At 40.7% G+C, this 23,429-nt stretch overlaps 1 long non-coding RNA gene across 1 annotated transcript in view; it reads right to left on the bottom strand.

Moving 5' to 3' along the window:
- The window catches only part of LOC121284652, a 103,034-nt gene extending 81,321 nt beyond the window's left edge, over positions 1 to 21,713 (bottom strand). The window contains exon 1 of the long non-coding RNA XR_005944529.1: positions 21,676 to 21,713. This is a non-coding gene — a long non-coding RNA (uncharacterized LOC121284652). The remainder of the gene's footprint in view (positions 1 to 21,675) is intronic.
- Between the last annotated feature and the right edge of the window lie 1,716 nt (positions 21,714 to 23,429).

Below are 23,429 nucleotides of genomic sequence, written 5' to 3'. Positions count from 1 at the left end.
AAGACAATATCAAACTTAAAGAAAAAGCATATAATTACACAAAGATTGGTGGCAGGCCAGAAGATTGGAAAGAATATAAAAAACAGCAAAGAATGACAAGAAGATAAATAAGGAGGGGGAAATTTGAGTATGAGAGGAAGCTAGCTAGTAACATAAAGATGGGCAGTAAGAGTTTCTATAGGTATTTAAATTTAAAAAGTGCTAACAAAGTGAGTGTTGGTCCTATAGAGAGTGTGTCTGAGGAATTAATACTGGAAAGTAGGGAGATGACGGGTGAATTAAACAGGTATTTTGCTTTGGTCTTCGCTATAGAGGACACAAGTAACATCCTGGACATAGTTGTAAATCAGGAAATGCCAGGGAGGGAGGAACGTGTGATTGATTAGCTAACAGGAAGCAGAGAGTTAGCATAAATGGGTCTTTTTCTGGTTGGTAGGATGTGATGAGTGGTGTGCCACAGGGAGCAGTGCTGGGCCCTGAACTTTTTACAATTTATATAAATGAGTTGGATGAAGGAATGGTTGCTAAATTTGCTGACGACGCAAAGGTAGGTAGGAAACTAAATGGTGAAGAGGACGTAAGGAGGCTACAAAGTGACATAGATAGGTTAAGTGAGTGAGCAAAGATCTAGCAAATTGAGTATTTTGTGGGCAAATGTGAAATCATTCATTTTGGCAGGAAGAATAAAAAAGAAGCTTAGTGTCTAAATGGTGAGAGATTACAGAGCTCTGAGATTCAGAGGGATCTGGGTGTTCTTATGCACGAATCACAAAAGGTTAATACGCAGATACAGCAGATAATTAGCTAAGCTAATAGGATGTTATCATTTATTCTGAGGAGAACTGATTACAAAAGTAGTGAGCCTATGCTTCAGTTGTACAGGGCAATGGTGAGACCACATCTAGAGTATTGTGTACAGTACTGGTCTCCTTATTTAAAGAAAGATGCAAATGCATTAGAAGCAGTTCAGAGGTTTACTAGACTAATACTAGGAATGGGCAGTAAGATAAAAGCAAAATACTGTGGATACTGGAAATCAGAAATAAAAACAGAAAATGCTAGAAAAACTCAGCAGGCCTGACAGTATCTGTGGAGAGAGAAGTAGTGCTCTGAAGAAGGGTCATACAGACTTGAAACGTTAACTCTGCTTCTCTCTCCACAGATGCTGTCAGACCTGCTTGAGTTTTTCCAGCATTTTCTGTTTTTATTCCAGCAATGGGCAGGTTGTCTTTTGAGGAAAAGCTGCACAGGTTAGGCTTGTATCCACTGAAATTTAGAAGAGTAATAGGTGACTTAACTGAAACCTTTAAGATCCTGAGGGGTCTTGACAGGGTGGATGTGGAGAGGATGTTTCCTCTTGTGGGAGAATCTAGAACTAGGGGTCACTGTTTAAATAGAAGGGGTCGCTCATTTAAGACAGATGAGGAGAATTTTTTTTTTCTCTCAGTGGGTTGTGAGTCTTTGGAACCCTCTTCCTCAAAAGGCGGTGGAACAGAGCCTTTGAATATTTTTAAGGCAGAGCTAGACAGATTCTTGATTAACATGGGGTGAAAGGTTATCGGGATTAGGCAGGAATGTAGGGTTGAGGTTACATTCAGATCAGCCATGATCTTATTGATTGGCAGAGCAGACTCGAGGGGCTGAATGGCCTGCTCCTGCTCCTAATTCATATGTTCTCAGAGTCTGAACCATATAACCAGCAGAAGAAAATAAAGTGGATATGTGGCCATGCTCAAAATTCCGCATAGGTTTAGGTTGCGTATTTGAATGTTATCCTAATTGCACGCATATCTGGGCACAAGTACACAGCAAACTCCAGGCCACAGTGGACTCTTTGGACACTTAAACAAACAAAAACAATTAAACTACACAAATTTCAGGAAATAAGAAGTACTCTACTGGGGAAGGTAGTCAATAAAAATTGAGTAGATGTCCTCTATTCTTCCGAAAGGTTTTGTCTTCCTCAGTTCCATTTTGTGTTCCTCCTGTTTCTCATATTAACCCAAATCACCCTTTATTTTGCACTTATTATTATGAGCTGCCTTCAGCTTCAAGAAGAGATGAAGGAATAAAAAAGATAGATTTGAATTTGCATATTTCTTTATTGTATCTCAACGGCATCTCAAGTTGAATGAATTAAATTGATCTGTAGGCATTACAAGGCTTTGGTAACCAAGGCCAGAATTTTACGTTGATTGGATGAGCATGTGCCCAATCTGAATGCATATGAAATTGCGCAAAATAACGTCAGGCGTGCATCCTGATGTCATCATGCACATGAGCAATATTGAGGTCGGCAGGCGCATGCAGGAGTCGGAGCCATGCCCACCAACAATTTAAGAGCCGATTCAGGCCATTAAAAACCCTATTGTATGAAAAGATATCTGGGGACTGATGTTTTTTTGAGTTCTGCCGTCAAGCGCTTGCATGTGTTGCATTGACACAGTTTGGTTCATTTTTTTTTCTTGTCATTTAATCTGTCAGGTCTGCAGCTCCCTGAGGCAGCTCCACAGCAGCTGTCTGCCTTCAGGGAGTGTGCTAGAAGCACCCACCAGCACGACACAGGTGAGAAGTGACTAAAGCATTCTGGGAGAAGTCACCGCAGCCACTGCGACTCAGGAGGGAATGGAGGAGGACCCACTGTCAAAGAACAGAATAGCCCCAAACATTACATTGCTGTAGTGTTTCCATCCTTCCCTCCTCTTCAAACCTAAAAAAAGAGAGGAAGAGGCAGTGCCTTCAGGAGTGTATCAGACCTGCGAGGAACACTTTTCTGAAAGTGGATTATAAAGAAAAAGCAGCTGATTGGTGAGTAAATCCTGGGAGCAGATTCGGAGGGAGGAGCACCGGAGCAGTGATTATAAATCTAGCTTACCTTGGGGATTCGCGGCCTTGGCCACAGGGAGCAGACGCAGAGGGAGGAGCACCAGAGCGGTGACCTTGGGGCACAGAGTAACTGAAGCCAAAATGGAAAAAGTGACATCACAGGAAAGCTGTGACCTGACTGGTTGGTAGGAAATCTGCACCAAATTTGAAAAAAAAACACTGCAAAGCTAATTAATAAATTAATTAACTAAGTCGAGTTGGCTGGGCAGGTGATGTGCTGTAGCTGTATGATGTGGGAGCTGGCAGATCCCATTGTGAGCCACAGTGACCACATCTGCAGCAAGTGTTGGTTGCTGGAGGAACTCCGGCTCAGAGTTGATGAGCTGAAGTCTGAGCTCCGGATGCTGCGGCACATCCGGGAGGGGGAGAGTTACCTGGACGCTTTGTTTCAGGAGGCGGTCACACCTGGTAGATTAAGTACCTCAAGTTCGGTCAGTGGTCAGGGTCAGCAGGGTGTGACTGCAAGTGAGGCAGGTACAGGGTTCCTGTGTTCAGGAACAGAGGAGCCTCAGCTTTTGACTTTGTCCAACAGGTACGAGGTACTTACTCCCTGTGTGGATGAGGAACAGGGCTGTAGGGAGGATGAGCCAGCTGACCATGGCACCATGGCACAGGAGGCCATTCAAGAGGGGGGAGCAAAAAGACAAGTGGTAGTTGTAGGGGATTTGATAATTAGGGGAATTGATAGCATCCTTTGTAAGAAGGATTGAGAATCCCGCACGGTATGTTGCCTGCCCGGTTCCAGGGTGAGGGACATCTCTGACCGGCTTGAAAGGATATTGGAGATGGAGGGTGAGGATCCAGTTGTTGTGGTCTACATCGGGACAAATAACATAGGTAAGATTAGGAAAGAGGACCTGTTTGGGGATTATCTGGAACTAGGAACTAAATTAAAGAACAGGTCCTCAAGGGTTATAATCTCCGGATTACTACCCGAGTCACATGCAAATTGGCATAGAGAGGCGAGAATAAAGGAAGTAAACACGTGGCTAAAGAAGTGGTGAGGGAAAGAGGGGTTCCATTTCGCGGGGCACTGCCATCAGTATTGGAACAGGAGGGATCTGTACCGTTGGGATGGTCTCCACCTGAACCGATCTGGGACCAATGTTCCAGTGAAAAGGAATAGGGTGGTCAAGAGGACTTTAGACTAGAAAGTGGGGGGGGGGAGGGAAGGGTAAAACTCCAAGAAGTATGACTAATGGGAAACAAAAAAACAGGTTAGCGTGTGGGGGGTGGATTCAACTTCATGGAAAATTATGAAAAAACTGAAAAGAAAGGAGAGCCCAGGAGAGGCTATTAAAGTCCCCAGAACACAAAATAGGACAGAGTGTTTGGAAAGGGCTAGGAATCTAACTTCAAGCACATCAGATAAAGGGACAACAATGAGAAAGGGGATGGGAAATACAGGACTGAAGGTGTTATATCTGAATGCACGCAGTATACAAAATAAGGTAAATGAGTTGTGGTGCAGATTAAAATTGGCAGGTATGATGTGGTGGGCATCACGGAGACATGGCTGCAAGGGGATCAGGACTGGGAGCTAAATGTCCAAGGATATTACATCCTATCGAAAAGATAGGCAGGTTGGCAGAGGGGGTGGGGTTGCTTTGTTAGTAAGAAATGAAATTAAATCAATAGCAAGAAATGATGTGGGGTCAGATGATGTAGAATCTGTGTGGGTAGAGTTGAGGAACCGCAAAGGTAAAAAAACCATAATGGGAGTTATGTACAGACCTCCGAACAGTAGTCAGGATGTGGGGCGCAAGATACATCAGGGGATAGAAAAGGTTTGTAAGAGAGGCAAGGTTACAGTGAACATGGGGAATTTCAAAATGCAGGTAGACTGGGAAAATCAGGTTGGTAGTGGATCCCAAGAAAATGAATTTGTGGAATGTCTACGAGATGGCTTTTTGGAGCAGCTTGTGATGGAGCCCACTAGGGAACAGGCAATTCTAGATTTAGTGATGTGTAATGAGGCAGATTTGATAAGGGAGCTTAAGGTGAAGGAACCCTTAGGAGGAAGTGACCATAATATGATAGAATTTATCCTGCAATTTGAGAGGAAAAAGCTGGAATCGGATGTAACGGTATTACAGTTGAATAAAGGCAACTACAGAGGCATGAGGGAGGAGCTGGCCAGAACTGACTGGAAGATGAGCCTAACAGGAAAGACAGTGAAACAGCAATGGTAGGAGTTTTTGGGAGTAAATTGAGAGACACAGCAAAAATTCATCCCTAGGAAGAAGAAGCATACTAAAGCGAGGACGAGGCAACCATGGCTGACAAAGGAAGTCAGGGACAGCATAAAAGCTAAAGAGAAAGCATACAATGTGGCGAAGAGCAGTGGGAAACTAGGGGATTGGAAAGCCTTCAAAGACCAACAGAGGACAACTAAAAAAGAAATAAGGAGGGAGAAGATTAAATATGAGGGTAAACTAGCCAGTAATATAAAAGAAGATTGCAAGAGTTTTTTTAGATATATAAAGGGTAAGAGAGAGGCAAAAGCAGACATTGGGCCACTGGAAAATGACACTGGGGAAGTAGTAATGGGGAACAAAGAAATGGTGGAGGAACTGAATAGGTACTTTGTGTCAGTCTTCACAGTGGAAGACACGAGTAACATCCCCAAAGTTCAAGAGAGTCGGGGGGCAGAGGTGAGTATGGTGGCCATTACCAAGGAGAAGGTACTAGGAAAACTGAAAGGTCTGAAAGTGGATAAATCACCTGGACCAGATGGATTATACCCCAGAGTTCTGAAGGAGATAGCTGAAGAGATAGTGGAGGCATTAGTGGTGATCTTTCAGGAATCACTTGAGTCAGGGAGGGTCCCAGAGGACTGGAAAATCGCTAATGTAACCCCCCTGTTTAAGAAGGGAGTGAGGCAAAAGACGGGAAATTACAGCCCGATTAGCCTGACCTCAGTCGTTGGTAAGATTTTAGAGTCCATTATTAAGGATGAGATTTCAGAATACTTGGAAGTGCATGGTAAAATCGAGCAAAGTCAGCATGGTTTCATCAAAGGGAGGTCATGCCTGACAAATCTGTTAGAATTCTTTGAGGAGGTAACGAGTAGGTTAGACAAAGGAGAGCCAATGGATGTTATCTACTTGGACTTCCAGAAGGCCTTTGACAAGGTGCCGCACAGGAGGCTGCTCAGTAAGATAAGAGCCCATGGTGTTAGAGGCAAGGTACTAGCATCGATAGAAGATTGGCTGTCTGGCAGGAGGCAGAGAGTGGGGATAAGGGGGTCCTTCTTAGGATGGAGGCCGGTGACTAGTGGAGTTCCGCAGGGGTCAGTGTTGGGATCACAACTTTTCACTTTATACAGTAATGATCTAGATGAAGGAACTGAGGGCATCCTGGCTAAGTTTGCAGATGATACAAAGATAGGTGGAGGGACAAGTAGTATTGAGGAGGCGGGGAGGCTGCAAAAGGATTTGGACAGGTTAGGAGAATGGGCAAAGAAGTGGCAGATGGAATACAACATGGGGAAGTGTGAGGTCATGCACTTTGGTAGGAAGAATAGAGGCATAGACTATTTCCTAAATGGGGAGAGAATTCAGAAATCTTGAGTACAAAGGGAATTGGGAATCCTAGTCCAGGATTCTCTTAAGGTTAACTTACAGGTTGAGTCAGTAGTTAGGAAGGCAAATGCATTGTTGGTATTTATTTCGAGTGGACTAGAATATAAAAGCAGGGATGTGCTACTGAGGCTTTATAAGGCTCTGGTCAGACCACTTTTAGAATATTGTGAGTAATTTTGGGCCCCGTATCTCAGGAAGGATGTTCGGGCCGTGGAGAGGGTCCAAAGGAGGTTCACAAGAACAATCCCAGGAATGAATGGCTTAACGTATGAGGAACGTTTGAGGACTCTGGGTCTATACTCAATGGAGTTTAGAAGTATGAGGGGGGATCTGATTGAAACTTAGAGAATACTGAAAGGCCTGGATAGAGTGGATGTGGGGAAGATGTTTCCATTAGTAGGAGAGACTAGGACCTGAGGGCACAGCCTCAGAGTAAAGGGAAGACCTTTTAGAACAGAGATGAGGAGAAACTTCTTTAGCCAGAGAGTGGTGAGTCTATGGAATTCATTGCCACAGAAGGCTGTGGAGGCCAAGTCATTGAGTGTATTTAGGACCGAGATAGATAGGTTCTTGATTGGTAAGGGATCAAAGGTTACGGGGAGAAGATGGGAGAATGGGGTTGAGAAATTTATCAGCCATAATTGAATGGTGGAGCAGACTCGATGGGCAGAATAGCCTAATTTCTGCTCCTGTGTCTTATGGTCTTATGGTTTTCCCTCTTCCCGCCCTCCTTGGCAGTGCTGAAGCTTTTTCAGCACACATTTCACGCTGGCTGGCCGTTAATTGGTCAGTGTGAAATTGTCTTCGGGGGGCTGATAGCACATGGATGCACATTTCGTGTCCGGTTCTATAGCCCGCTGACTTGGTGCTCATGCCTAGCATGAAATTCAGGCCCAAATCAAACTGTACTTATCCAATGAGGCATAATTATAGATAGCAAATGCTAATTTTTTTCCTGTAACAAATTACTACAGCCACAAAATTTGAGTGCTCGCTGCAACTGGGATGCACAATAAACATGATTAAAATGGCTTTGTTTTCCTGATTTTTTTTTTGTTTCTGAACTGAGACAAAGTGCTGGATTTTCAACTTTGATGCAGAAATTGGGAGTTGGGAGATTTCCCAATGCCATGGTCCCACCTCCTACCCAGCAGTGGCTGCTGACGCTATTTTTATCCAGCAGAGGTGGAGACAACCTGGAGTTGGGCCTGCCAAACCCCATCACAGACCCAATGTGGAGGCAAATTTGGGATAATGCCAAGGCAACCAGGTTAAAAGGCCCACCTCCATCCACAAAGACATACCCCCAGTTCTGGAGATGTGTGTAAGCCCCACCCCAACCATCATTTCCCACCCCTTCACCCCCAATATCCCCCAAAGTGTCTCATCTGCCAAAATACCTCCATGCCCATACCCCTTGCTCCACATGACCTTCATACCCCCTAGCCCACTCACCTAGTATGCACTATAAGAAAAAAATCACAAGCTCTATAATAACATTTGGATGCCTTTATAAAGCTAATAAATCTGTCAAATAAACCAGGTCACATTTCCCTTGACAGCTGTGTCCAGGAACTCTGCTGAGATGAACCCATTAAAAGGTTAGAAGGCAGTTGTTAGGAGTAACAACCTGGCAATCACATTATTTAATGGTCACTTACCTTTTCAAAACAAAGCACAATGTTCAATCACAGTAGTGGAAACATATTTAAATCATGCTGAAACATTTCATTATGACATGTAAAACAGGCATTGCCTTTTGTACTTAGCTCTCATATGGTTCTTGCTTCAAACCGTTGTTCATGGTTCATGACACATCTGCTCGTATGATTCACATTGCCTCCCAAAGCCTGTTCTTCTCCATCAAATTTGCGGAAGATGGGAAATTCCCACTTCCTTAATGCTGCCGGCAACATCAGGACATCAGCGTGTGGGCTCCAGACCTGCCCCTTTATCATGTTCAGATGAAGTTTGCCACTGCTTGGAATGGGAGTGGGAAATCTGGACTCGGATCCTGCTGGCCATTTTTAAAGCTTGACTGTGTACTTTGGCCCTGTGTCAGAAAGGAAAATCTGGCCCAAATTGTGGCTAGAATTCTTGTTTACTATCTGTACCTCTTAATAATAATTGTTCCAAGTACGCAATATGGTTCTTATATTGGGTTGCAGTTTGATCACTCATCATGCAGCAGATAATACTTGCATCATTCAGCTCCATAGCTCCATCCTTCACTGCATAATGTTCCCCATTCACCTTATGAAAGGTTTCCACTTGGCCTCACCTTCCACTATTAACTCTTCGAAGGAATAAATCAATACTTGCCATGAAGTACAACACACATGTGGACAATTGTTAGAGCATTAAATTTAAATAAAATAAGTACTTTTTTTTAACATTTTATTGTTGCCCTAGGTGTAGATTAGACAGCTTTACTTTATGACTTTGTTTTTAAAAGAATCTAGAAATTACTGTTAGTGATAAAAGTGGATGAATATTTAATTCATTTTTTGACAGTTCTCTGACCACTATTTGAGCAAAGATGCAACCTATTTATTTTTTATATAGGTTAATGCCTCCACTAACATGTCCTCATCATTCATTTCATCTTCTAAGAAGTTCCATGGCTTCAAGTCAAACAAGGGGATAGATTACCACCCACCACTGATGAATTAGTGTTATTCTATGTTGAAGACTCCATGGAGAAAGTGTTGAAGAGAAAAAAAGACACAGATAGTGCTTTGGCTGAAGGATTTCAAACTCCAACACTAAGAGTGAATCAGTAGTGCAATACTGACTGAGCACATTCTCCCAGACTGGACAAATGTCGGGTGGTAAGAGGGCCAAAACAAAGAATTAATCTGCCTGTTCACCTCCTCACCACCTATCTCTCAAATGGATTTGTCCACACTAGTATTTGCATGGTCCTTGATGTTAAGGAAATGGAGATAGTTTAAGAAAGTTATATTTGTATTTGTGGGCGTTAGGGATAAGTTTTAGCTTTAAAGTTTAATTTTGATTTGTATTTCTGTATGTTAAGAAAGGTCAAATGGAGTTTTAGTTTTACTTTAAAAGGCTACTTGCATTTCTACTGAGAAGTTTACGACCACTATAAAGTAAAAGTAAATATGCAAGAGCAGAAAGAATAGTGCTGTTGCCTAGCAACAGGGGGGCCAGATAGGCAGCTTCCTCCCATAGACATACACAGAATTAAAGAAACAGCAGATAAAAGCAAAATACTGTGGATGCTGGAAATTTAGAACAAAAACAAAAATACCTGGAAAAGCTCAGCAGGCCTGACAGCATCCATGGAGAGGGATACAGTTAACGTTTCGAGTCTGAATGACTCTTCATCAGAACTAAGGAAAAATAGAGAAGAGGTGAAAAATAAGCTGGTTTAATGGGGGGTGAGACAGGTAGAGCTGAATAGAGGGCCAGTGATATGTGGAGATTGCCAAAACATGTCATAGACAAAAGGACAGAGGTGTTGACGGTGGTGATATTAGCTAAGAATTGTGCTAATGGGGACATTAAAGGTAGAAAGCAGGATGAGCAAGGGACAGAGAGCCCTAGTGGGGGTGGGGTGGGGGGGATTGAAATTGGCTAAAAGGTAGAGATAAAACCTGCTGCAATGTTCCAGTGAAGCTCAATGCAAACTGGAGGAACAGCACCTCATCTTCCAACTAGATACTTTACAGCCTTCCGGACTGAATATTGAGTTCAACTCTCTCTTCCATCCCCACCCCCTTTCCGATCCCCCTTTTTCCAATAATTTATATAGATTTTTCTTTTCCCACCTACTTCCATTATTTTTAAATGTATTTCCATCCATTGTTTTATCTCTACCTTTTAGCCTATTTCGATCCCCCACCCACACCACCGCCCCCACCCCCCTCACCACCCCCACCAAGATTACTTCAATAGTAACTTCCAGTCCTACAATCTTTTCCACTGAGAAAGACAAAAGCAAATCTTTGATGGGAGCATCTTTACTTCCAAGTTCCCCACAAAGTTGCACACCACAAAATTTCCCAGTACTTGTGTACCAAATGGCACAAGTGGGAACGATCACAGCAGCTGAAATGTGTCCCTTTGTATCTGTCAGAAATGATGTCCACTATCCCTTGACCATCATTTTGTCAGTGGCTATCAGCCACCACATGATTACAAGATCTATTTTCCTCCATGCATTTCATGATGGATTTGTAGTTCTTGCTGAAGCTGTCATTTGTCTAGCCCTCCTGAACAATTTTTTCACACTATCCATTGTCATTCATCATAGTCCAGACCTGACTGCTTGACTGACTGTTGTATCAATGTCCAACAGCAAGACCAAAAAGTCTTATTAACATTACTTCTACAAATTGACTGCAGTGTTTTGCTGCATTTTAAAAGTGACTACAATTCAAAAGTACTTTGGCTGTGAAGCACTTTGAGACATCCAAAGGTATATCATTTTTTCACAATATTCAAAAAAATGAGACAAATTTTTAAAAAATACCTCCCAAATAATGCCATTTATTAATTGTCCAATTTCCAGGCTCCAGCTGGTCCTCTTTTCACCTTGGGAGCAATCCAGGAGGCTGACAATTCCAGTGGTAGCCTGGGAATGCTCAGGGCTCTTGGAAAGAAACTTTTAACTACACATTAACGTCCATACAAAAGGTTTAATTCACAGCCCTTCCATTGCACTCATGTCAGAGTTATAACAGGAGTGCACCAAAAGGACTGCGAGGTTTTGTTCCAGTTATCTTATTTATTGACCTGAATGACAAAGAATGACTGAAAATGGCATGATAAAATTATTTGAGCGATGTGATTGTTCAGTTTGGTGGTACTTTTTGTTTGCGAATGGTGGCTTTGAAAAATTTGAGGAACTTGAGAGTTCATTTCATATTGGTTATTTGTTCCCCATTGGGATTTTTCTGACTTTTTATTTGTTCACATTTACCTAAATATTTGATAGGTAACTTAACAGATAAGATGTTCTTTGAACCAAACATGATTTTCTGCCCAAAGCATTACTAGATTAATTTCACTCTTGAGAAAAATCATATAATCACTCCTCGACATTAACACTGCAAAATAAACCAAACTAACAGTTTGTTCATCTAGTACCTGTCATTAATGTTACCTGGCATGCCATAACTCGATTTCAGAATCCCATAGCACCTGTCACTGTCATAACATCTGACATGACATGACTTTAACATGTCACAACTTTGACATGTCACTTACTCTGACTTACCGCAACACTAACATATCACTACAATGTAAGAATTCTATGGGCTTGTCATATCATATGACACAGCCATTTATCAATATAAAACTGTTTCCAGATAACGTTCTGGCATTTCTTCATTTGACACTTTCTTTTAAACTCTGATTTTCCTGTAAATTTCCTTGTGTCCCATATACAACTGGCAACATATTTTTCTCTTGTTTTTCTTCTCTTCTCCATTTGCTTCCCTATCATGTTGGTTTTCTGCTTTTGTTTCTTAGATTTCGATTTTCTACAGTTTATGGGATATTTTGAAGCAGCAAAGCAGACTGAGTAGTGATTTGGTAGAGTTGTACAAGATTATGCCAGGTAGTCAAAGAAAACCTGTTCCCATTAGTTGATGGCACAAGGACTAGGGGGAACACAGATTTAAAGTTTTGGGCAAGAGATTCAAGAGAGGTGTTAAGAACTTTTTTTTTACATAACAAGTGGTAATGGCCTGCAACTTGCTGCCAATGAGATTGGTGGAAACAGAGGTGATGAATGATTTCAAAAGGAAATTGGGTGGGTGTTTGAGGGAAATAGTCTTTCAGGGCTATGGTGATAAGAGTGGGGGAATAGAACTGATTGGATTGCTCTACAGGGAGTCAGCTTGGACTTGATGGACCAAATGGCCTCCTTCTGTGCCATTATGTCTCCATGATTTTATGAAAGGGGGTAGCTGTGGGATGTGTGATAGCATAAAGCAGGAAAATTGGCTGGTAGAAACAAAATGCTCATCTCTCCATCTCTTGTACTGTGATGATTGCTAAAACCCTAATCCTGGGCGCCATCAAACATCTTCCAAAATGCAGTTGTCACTTTAACATTGATCAGCTTTTTACTAATGTTGCGATGATGGGCATCTTCTACAGAGCAAAGACACTGCCGGGAGTCCACCCTGCATGTGTAACTGATTGTGAACCAGGAAAATGGAATGGGTTCATGAATGGGCAGAAATTCCACTTTGAAGGCATTCCAGTGAGAAGAGAAGAAATGCTTGTTCTATATATGCTCTGCTCTGTCAGCCCAAATGAGAAATCTGTGTAAGAGACACCTACTTAGCTTAAAGTTATACTAAACTATAGACTTTAGATCTTTCCTCCCTACAGCCTCATACATCCATTGAACAGAAGTGAAGTAGAATTGCAGTGTTAAATGAGATTTGCAGAATACTTATGTGGTACATTGAATCTCCTGTAAACCTATCGTTAATGTGTGCATTTATAGCTTTTCAGAGTTAAAGCAAAACAGAACTGAATTTTACATGTCACATTGTGTGCAATTTTTGACTCTCCCCTTCTATATGTTATATGCATCACTCAGTGGACAGTCCATCTGTGTTAGTGCTGCCAAAATTGCAACTAAGATTCTCAGCAAAATGCTCAAATTTAAATCTATTTAAAATAATTAAATGATAAACTGCCTGAGACAGCAGTCAGAACAAATATCTTATAACATTGACCCTGGCAGTAACTGTGAATACAAAAAAAAACTAGATAAACTGTACAAGAAACCCTTGGTCATCAGAGATTTCCAAGCACATAAAGCATGGTACAGTACAACTACTCGAGCAAATGTTTTTGCATTAAACTTCAGAATACAAGACACAGGTTGTCAGATGATGATCCCGCTTGTGAGACTATTGAATGGACACTAGTGAGGCGTATGAAGCTTTATTATTGGTGTTCTTGACAGGTACCTTGGATTTATATAAAATGTTGAGATGTAGCTGTAGCATTTAGTGTCTTGCAAACAGAATAAAAATCTATTGCACTTCCAGCAATTTTTGTAGCAATGCTAAAAGTGTCAAATTCTACTCCTTTGGGAGAGTCAACCACATCTTTCTGCTATTGGAGAAGATGGATTCAAACAAGCATCAGGCTATTATCACCTCCAATGCCTCCTATGGTGTTAAATGGGGCTGAGCCTTGAGCAATAGGTGGGTTTTCTCTGTAGTTTACCCAAATGGATCTACATTGTTCAATTAATGGGGAGATAGATTCTGAAGTTGCAGACTGCGACAGGTAGAATTGAACTCTCTGGGTATCCTTTACTTTTATCGTAATTTCTAGCCATCTTTCCCAGCTGTCATATCAGACCTAACTACTAAATGATGCCTTCTTCTGACTGGGAGCATTGGAACCTGGAATCACCCTTACTGTTGATCCATACACTTCAGAATTCTGCATACATCTGACTACAGTGGCTAATTCACAACTTGTATTTAAAGTGGAAACATTAGCTTCTCTAAAAAGGTTATTGTTGAACACAATTTAGTTTCTAATGAGTTGCACAAGGTCATTGAAAAGGCATAATGCAATGTGGAGCCAAACAGAAATCCCAAGGTTCACCTATTTAGGCACTGGAATAGGAATATAACCATCCATTTCTTTGATACAATGTTAGCATCCTCGTAAGTAAGTCAAACATGTAGTTCAGCAGGCTATTAGATATGGCACAAAGGGACAGCTTGTGACAGAAACTGGACTTTGTACCCATCCAAAGAATTTGCTGTTTTTCTATTTTTTGGGATGAATATAGAAATTCGTTTGATTTTTGGTCCATAAGGATAACACCATCAAAGTCAATCTAACTGATCTGAAGCCAGATTGATAAACTAGAGAGCTGGTTATTGGACATACTGGAAGGCTTTAATGCAATAAATTCCTACCTTTAAGAACATGGCAATTCACTGCACTGGAGCACCTTATATCAAAGGCCCTAGGTAAAGTGAGAGAATCTCTTGTGTCTGCTTACACTGCTTTTAGTCCTTGAATACCTAATTTCCCTTTCCTTCCTTTTTGACATTGTTGCCCTGTAAGATTAGATTGGATTTTAACTTGTAAACTGACAAAAATGAATATATTATAAAGCCATTTGAAACAGCAAAGCAACAATGTCAGTTGTTACCTGAGGACTCTTTTAGTCAAGTAATAATACTTGTAACCTGTCATTCCAATTTTTAAGAAAAATATTAATTGTATAAGAATTACATAACTTGCTACAAAGACAAATAATTCTCATGACAAAATTTCCATTGCAATTACGGTTTGTATTTGGTTATGTATCACATAATGCAATATTTTACGGTAGGAAATAAAATCATATAGTGATAATTGCATTTAAATCACATTTTAAATATAACAAAAGAACAAATAATTTATCTATTACAAAGTAAGCCAAAGGCTTTCATAATAAAATACTAAATTAATCTTAAATTATAAATACTAAATTATTTGCTATAATAATTAACATTAAGAATGTTTGTCACCACAATTGGACAACCAGATATGACTGCAGCATATGAGTATTGTATGACAGTTTATCTTTTAGTGATAGAAATATCAATTTTAATATAAACAAGCAAACAAATTAGATTACTTTGTTTATTAAGAATATATATTTTTATAGTAAGAATCCAAAACTGAGAAGACATTGCACTAGGATTCACTGAAAGTAACGGTGTCTGAATGACCAATGCTGTTATTAATGTGTAAAACTGTAACAACTTGTGGTGTGAAGAAAAATGTTATGAACTGCAAATTTCTAGACAAGTTGCTAAATTAACACCACTCTGTCCTTAGCTACACAAAAACAGTGTATCATCCTTAACCTCCATTGAGTGTTATGAAATTGTGCCATTTGCACTCAATAAACTCACCACAGAAGGTCGAATCCAGAAATTAATAGCTTAGTACCCTTTCAGCAAAGTGATAATAATCAATTGTTAAAGACTGCCAAGTAAACTCTCTGGCCTAATGTGCACTTGTGTGGAATCTTATTTCTTCAGGTAATGAACTCTTGTTGGATATTTTAAAAGGAAAAATTTAAAAATTTTAATTTTTAAATTTCTTTTTTTTTGCTTTCTATTACTCCAATCTTTCTTTCCCTCTTTTCAATTCACTTTCTGTTTCTGATACAACACTGAATTCACCCAATGTAATTCAGCCTCTGTTTCAGTCCTTCCTCTTTTTATTCTCAATGCTTAAATCTCATTAATTAAGGAGGTACATTGTTGGTCCTATCATTCACCAAGGTTCCAGGTGCCCTGTTTTGCTCACTGCGCTGTTATCAGCTCCCACTTTCAGTGACTTACAGGGCAAAAATATCTGAGCTGAAGGGTGCAAGGAAAGGCATAACAATTTGGTATGGTGCAAGATGCCCTGCCACAGCAAGTCTGGCTCAATCTTCATGTATTCATTCTAAATAGCTGAGTACTAATTTGTGAATATCAACATACCATACCCTGATAATCCTTCACTTGTTTTGGACCTGAAAAACCTGGGACCCCTTATGGTTCTGAGAGGAAACAAATATAAATGCATATTTTGAAAATTATTTTTTTTTTATAATTTGTACTTTTGAATAGTCTTCTAACTATTCAGCTGCCATTCCAGGTTTCTTTTCAATCCTCCATCTCCTTTGTTTCTTTTCTGACCTTGCAATTCTCCAGAACCCACATCTCCTTTTTCTCCAGGAGTACATGAAAAAAAAGGGAACTATTTTTATTTAATTTTGTTTTGTATTGTATGATAAGAGAATCCCTCTCCTCAACTACACATGCAAATTGCATCTCATTTCATGCAAGTGATGACATGCTGGGCACACCCCCATTGTCATCAGCAGCCCTCCAGTAATTCACCAAGTAGCTATTCATGAGCTGTGAGCTTAAACAGGAGCTTAGAGTTTGCACTATCCTTTGCAAATTAGACCTACAAAGTTGGATTCAAATGAAACTCACTCTTTGCCCCATTGTGGAATGTTTAATCTAAAAGAGTGAGTGAGTTTAGGAGCAAGCCGACATTTAAAAAGGCTGAAATTGATAGCAGAACCTGCCATCTTACGTTTTTAACTGCAGTGCAGTCAGCTGTGTTTGAAAGACTCATTGGAAGAAGTGAGTTGCCAATTAAATATGTTGAGGAAATTTTCAACTTTAACTGTGAGTCTGCAAGTTTCCCAGACTTCTTACAACTCAACAGTGAAAGCAAAGCAAGAGAACTTTGGGTTAAGTGTTTGTCATTGTTGCCTCTCTCCAATGTGCCTCCTCCTTCTGTCAATTTATTACAAGATGCTATCAAGCTGATGTATTTTTTGTATTGATATCTGCACTGCTGCCACCATGTTCTAATATAGCCCTTCTATCTGTGGATTCTATGCGTGGTACTTGGTTAGTAGATAGATTGCAGTCATACTCTAGTATCTGCTTAACACTTGTTTATTAGTAATAATCCTAAACAAGTTACAGAGAAGGCATGCTGCACCTATACATTGTGCTCCAACCTCTCTGTAGAGAAAGCGAGAGAGAGATCGTGTGTCTACCACATGACTAACCGACGTCAGTGGTACATTATCATCTATGTCATACATTAGCATATCCCATTTGTTAACCCTTTATTCTACAGAGAAGATCCAAGGTATAAGCATGAGTGTACAAGTATGCAATGGAGTAGATTAGCACACTACTTGAGGTTGTTGAAGTGGAGTTGGTGTTGTTTCACCAAGGGCATTTAATTGAAAATGGATAAAAGCTCAAGTTATAAGCAGGGTCTTAAAAAGTAGGGTAGAAAGTGGAAAAGCAGGGGGATTTTGAAGAGAACACCAGAGAGTGGAACCTAGAAAGCTGGAGGTACAGATTGTCAATGATTCTCAAACAGAATGAACAAAGGTATCAGTGAACTCAATGGCTAGGAAAAAGTTAAGTACAAAATAAAGGCAATTTTATCATATTAATTCCCAATGCGGATAATGCGGATATAACTATTTAATCTGGTGGTGATTTTTTATTTAAGGTTTTGATAGTCTGGAATAAAAGTGAGAATTTTTATTTTGTTAATTTTAATACCCTTTTAGCCTCAATGTTAACAGGGATGTGGGAAGGGTGTGAAGCGTTATATTCTAGAAAGCCAATTGGTGAAGATTGGAACTGGAGCCATCCTTTGCACAGATTTATAAGCATCCAATCAACTTACAGGCCTGCCATGCAGGAAACCGGAGATTGTAAACCAGAGACCTATTATTTCAGTCTGTAACTGGAAAAGTACATGACCTTTATCAGTATTGAATCTTTGTGTGTGTGAATGTGTGTGTGAGAATGAATGTTTGATGTTGTGTTTAATTCGGGTAAGTCTGTAAGAATAAATAACCATTGTTATTTTTATCCTCACAAAAGCTTGCTGCTGACTTGTTTTAATGGGATCCACACCCCAAGGATAAGAAAACACACACAACTCTTTCCAAACAAAACATACTGATCATGGGAAATAAGAGAACCCACAAATTCTATCTGTGACATAAATATCTCTTAGACCAACAATCACCGTTTTAGTGTGTTTTTATTTATAGGGGCTCAAATGAATCCCCAGTTAATGCAATTAAGCACAATTAATATACAATTAACAGATTCCTTTCTTTCTATTTAAATAAAAGGATAGATTTTATGGGCTGAATTTTCCATTTGTTGGGTGGCTGGCCTGACCCAATCGCGGGCAGGCGCAGAGCCGATCACTGCCAGCGATCAGGACGGCACCACCATTTTACATGGGCGGGCCAATTAAGGCCCGCCCAGCATGATGTCCGCCAGGAAGCGCTATGCGCTCCCTGTGTGGGCGGGCGGGAATCCCTAAAATCAAGAGTGTGCACTTTCGCGCATGTGCATGAAAGAGCGCACTCATCTCCCTGAGGCTAAGAGCAGCCTCAGGGAGTTCGCCTTGACTTTTAAAAATATTAAAAAGAGAAGAAAAATCCCTTACATGTCCCTTCATATGACAATGTCACATGAGTTGGGACATGTTCATAATTTCCATAACAACTTCATTACGATTTTTAAAACCCTACATGAAACCTCATCCCGCCACTGGATGAGGTTTCATGTTTTTTCTAGTTGCTGCCAGGGCTCCTGGCCGACCTGCCAACCTTAAGGTTAGACGGGCAGGTCCTTTAATTGGTTAAATGATCCTGTTAATGGTCTCAATTGGCCATTGACAGGTCGGCGGGCCCGCAGCTGATTTTGCCCACCTTCCTGAAAATTTAAATGGGGCGGGATGACATTGGTGGTTCCACCCGATGTCATCCCGCGTCATTTTACATGTCAGCGAGCGGGCTCTGCCCCCCCCCCCCCCCCCACACTCGCTGATGGCAAAATTCGGCCCTATATGCCCAACCAAAATTTCAAAACAAATTAAAAACATCCATATTCTCTGCAAAGCATTACATTGCGAGACACCTCTCCTCTAGGGACCTGAGCAATTTCCTCATACATGCATTTTTCTTTGTAAAGTAGATGGTCAATGACTTGCATCCAACCATTTAACTTTAGAAATTTCCTTTCTCCCCAGAATTTGTTTCAAAGCCATCAAGGTTAATCCATTACCTTTTCTCACTCAGACTTTTCATAGAATGTACACTATTTCACAGTGAATGATTATCTACATGACATTCAATAGAGTACTTTCTTTAGTATGCCCCTTGTACAGAATGTCACATAAAGTAATTGACAAATCAAATCCCATACCCACCGCCTCAACAAGAGCTAGTGTTTCTGCAGGCGATATACATGTTAACAGCCATTTTTATTTTCTTAGCTTCCTAAGCTAAAGGACAATATTTCCTATTCTCAACCATAAGAAATATTATGAAACCAACTGGACTAGAATACCCATCAGAAAGGTCAGCATGTGAGGCATTGCTGAAAATAAGTATCTTCATGTTCTTTGAGCCACCTAAAGATGGTAACTTAAATATACATTTATCCAGATATAATTTTCTTAATATTTTATTTGCCCTTCAATTTTAGGTTGTTTCATCATAGTGCTTAATTCCAATACTTCAGAACTAGTATCTGATATAGTATGAGTACCCAACCAGTTCAACTAACCAATCAACCCCTGGAAATGGTCCTGCTATTAAGGTGGTGGGCGCATTGGTCTAAAGAATAAGTTAATTATCCCTAAGTTACAATATTTTTAATTCTGTAAATAGGAGCCAGTTTCTCTACTATTTCCAGTACTTGTCCAATGTTGATAAGTGTAAGTAGTTCCCTGGTGTCAAGTCCAAATTGCAATTGCATTACAAAACAAGTGTCATGGTTAAAAAGCAAAATACTGTGATTGCGGAAAATCTAAAAAAAACATACAAAATTCTGTGAATACACAGCATAAAGAGGTGGTGTAGTAATGGTATAAATCAGAGACCCAGGGTAATAGTCTGGGTTTAATTCCCACTATGGCAGGTGGTGAAATTAAAATTCAATAAAAATCTAATTATGACCATGACATCATTGCTGATTGTTGTAAAAACCCATATGATTCACTAATGTAAAAGCAAAATATTGTGCTTGCTGGAAATCTGAAATAAAAACAGGAATTTTGGAAAAACTCAGCTGGTCTGGCAGCATTTGTGTAGAGAGAAACAGAGTTAATACTGCATGACTTACTTGATCTTTTCATTGAGAACTGTCAGAATGACATCAACCACCTTAATCTCTCTGCTCCTCTCACCTACTCCAATCTCCTTCTGAACTTGCTGCATTCCATTCCCTCAGGTCAAACCCTGACTTTGTTATCAAACCTGCCAACAAGGGTGGTGCTGTTGTTGTCTGGCAAAAGACCTCGACTTTGCAGAGGCTGAGCACCAACTCTCAGACACTTCTTCCTACCTTACCCTGGACCATGACCCGACAATTGAACATCAAGATATTGTTTCCAGGACTGTCACTGACCTCATCTCCTCTAGAGATCTTCCCTCCACAACTTCCAACCTCATAGCCTCCCAACTCTGCACAGCCTGCTTCTACCTCCTTCCCAAAATCCACAAATAGGACTGTCCCGATAGACCCATCATATCAACCTGTTCCTACCCCTTGGAACAGCTCTGAAGGAGAGTCATATGGATTCAAAACATTAACTCTGTTTCTCTCTCCACAGATGCTGCCAGGCCTGCTGAATTTTTCCAGCATTTTGTGTTTTTATTTGGATCACTAATGTCCTTTAAGGAAGGGAAAATCTGCTGTCCTTATCTGGTCTGATCTATAGGTGACTCCAGATCCGCAGCAATGTGTCCTCTAAGATGGACTAGTGAGCTGCGCAGTTCTCAAGGGCAATTAGGGATGGGCAACAAATGCTGGCCTAGTCAGCGACACCCCCATTCCATGAATGAATGTAAAAAAAAATCAATCAGAGCCTGAGGAGAGCAGGCATGTTTACATTTTGGGTGTGGACAATCATTCAAAACTGAAAAATTAGAGGTGACAAATGTATTAATGCTAACAGCACGATACCTGGAAGAAAACAAACATGGACAGAAAGCATTACTGGAATAATGTCTTAAGTGTTGCAGGTTGTTTAGCAGCTGATGGTCTCACCCATCTGAATATACCGACCTAGTCATTATTCGTTTTCATTGTCTAGCAATTAGTCCCAAAATTGATCTATAGTTTAAAGGAATGGAAAGACTTACTTCCCTTTTTGTACATCAAGATATTTAAGGCTGTCTTCAAATGCTTGTCCATTCTGACATTTACCTCTGTACACATTTGTTGCTAGCTCATTTAACTGTAAAAGCCTTTTCCTGGAATACAGTATGGGCAGATAAGCACACTAGCCAGACCAAGAAATCAACTATTAACCTATCTCCTTCCAGTGTCCGTGTTTTTCATGACAGAAAAGATTAATTTACACAGATCAAATTACTTCAAAATCAACCGTTACAAGGACAAGTTTTTAAATATCAAAGGGCAAATTTATGGTTGAGGTCAGAAAGTTCTTCGCACAAGAATTGACCAATATAATTTCCTTTTGTAAAGTTATCCTTTTCTCCATGTGGGCCATTCAACCCAGAATGACACATGGATCCTAAAATATTAGACATGTTAAAAATTTTATTTTCAGTTTAAGAAAATATTCACTTCTGATTTTTACAAAATAAATTATTCATAGGCTCAAAACTTACCACCCCGCTTTTGGTCCCCCTTGCTTCCAATTAAGCCAACTGGTCCTGATGGTCTAGTGTCTCCTGGTCTGCCTCCCTCAACTTTTACTCTATTTACATCTAAATATGGTTTCAAAACAAAAGATGAAAAAATTAATATCAGTACAATGAAGGGAAGTATGGATCTAAGGGGAAGATTCTTTCTGTGATACAGGTATAGCATAACTAGCTTATATATATTAGGTTAACAATTTCATAAGGCATAAAATAAATCCGCACTATCAAATGCTAAAATATGGACCACAAATGGATGTAATTTAATAGAAGGTTTAGGAAGAATTATTTTTTACTATTACTGAGACTTTGGGGTGATTGGACAGCAGCTCTGTAATCCCAACAGCACCAGAAGACAGTAGTGGCCATTGCACGGATAACAAGCAGTCCCAAGGATAAAGTGAAGATGGATACTGGACACAGGTAAGTCCAAGGATTTCGGGCAGAAATGGTTGGGAGATCTTAGTGAAACTGGGGTGTCATGTTAGAGAAACATAGAGGAGTAGGTCGTTCGAGCCTGCTTCGCTATTCAATATGATCATGCCTGATCCTCTATCTCAACGCCATACTCCCGCTCTCTTTCCATATTCCTTGATGCCTTTAAAGTCCAGAAATTTATCTATTTCCTTTTTAAATATATTCAGTGACTTGGCTTCCACAGCCTTCCGTGTTAGAGAATTCCACAGGTTCACCACCCTCTGAGCGAAGAAGTTTCTCCTTATCTCCATCCTAAATGGCCTACGCCAAATCCTGAGATTGTGACCCCTTGTTCTAGACCCCCCAGCCAGAGGAAATATCATCCCTGCCAGAATGTCTGTCCATCCCTGTCAGAATTTTATATGTTTCAATTAGGTCTCCTCTCGTTCTTCAAAACTCCAATGAATGCAGGCCTGGTCGACTCAATCTCTCCTCATGTAACAATCTTGCCATCCCAGGAATCAGGTGAACATTTGTTGCACTGCCTCTATGGCAAATATATCCTTTCTTAGCTAAGAAGACCAAAGCTGCACACAATACTCCAGTTGTGGTCTCACCAGGAAGCTGGGGAGGGAGGGAGGGACAAAGGGGGGTGCACCCAATGGGTACAGGGTGCCCTGAAAGGAGGTAGCCCCCCTTTTCCTACCTGCCAACTGTCTGTGCAGTGATAGCTGCTAGGCCATTAGCCATTCCCCTGGCTTTCCCCCCCAGACTGAAAAATTGCGGCGGAGGCAAAATAAGGCCCTTAAGTGGCAGCTAATCAATAATTAACGATGGATAAGAAAAATTTAATTATCACAAAAATCTGAATCTGATTAAGTATATGTTAAAAGCTATCACTGTGCATATAAAATAATCAAAGAGGTAATAAAGCCATAAAAAGCATATAAATCAAACCAATGTTCCTTAAAATTTCTGACGATCCTGAGAATTGAAGCCCCCTTTACATAGATTATTACACCACTTACCCCACTCCGGAATTCAGACCCCAGGATTTTTCCTATGGCGGGCGGGCTGGGTGGGATCGGGCAGGGACGGGCGTGGAGCCGGTCGCCACCTGCAATCAGCTCTGTGCTGCCATTTTACAAGGGCGGGACAATTAAGGCGCACCCAGTGTAATATGAGGCCGGTAGCACCCAGCGTTACCTGTGCGGGCGGAGGGGAGGAGGGAGAGTCGGGGCCAGCACTCTTTCGCTCATGTGCATGATGAAGCATAGCAATCTCCCTGAGGTACAGAGCTGCCT

This window comes from Carcharodon carcharias, chromosome 12 (genome assembly GCF_017639515.1).
Source record: "Carcharodon carcharias isolate sCarCar2 chromosome 12, sCarCar2.pri, whole genome shotgun sequence".
Taxonomy (NCBI): Eukaryota; Metazoa; Chordata; class Chondrichthyes; order Lamniformes; family Lamnidae; genus Carcharodon; species Carcharodon carcharias.
This window is presented reverse-complemented; position numbering and strand designations above follow the sequence as displayed.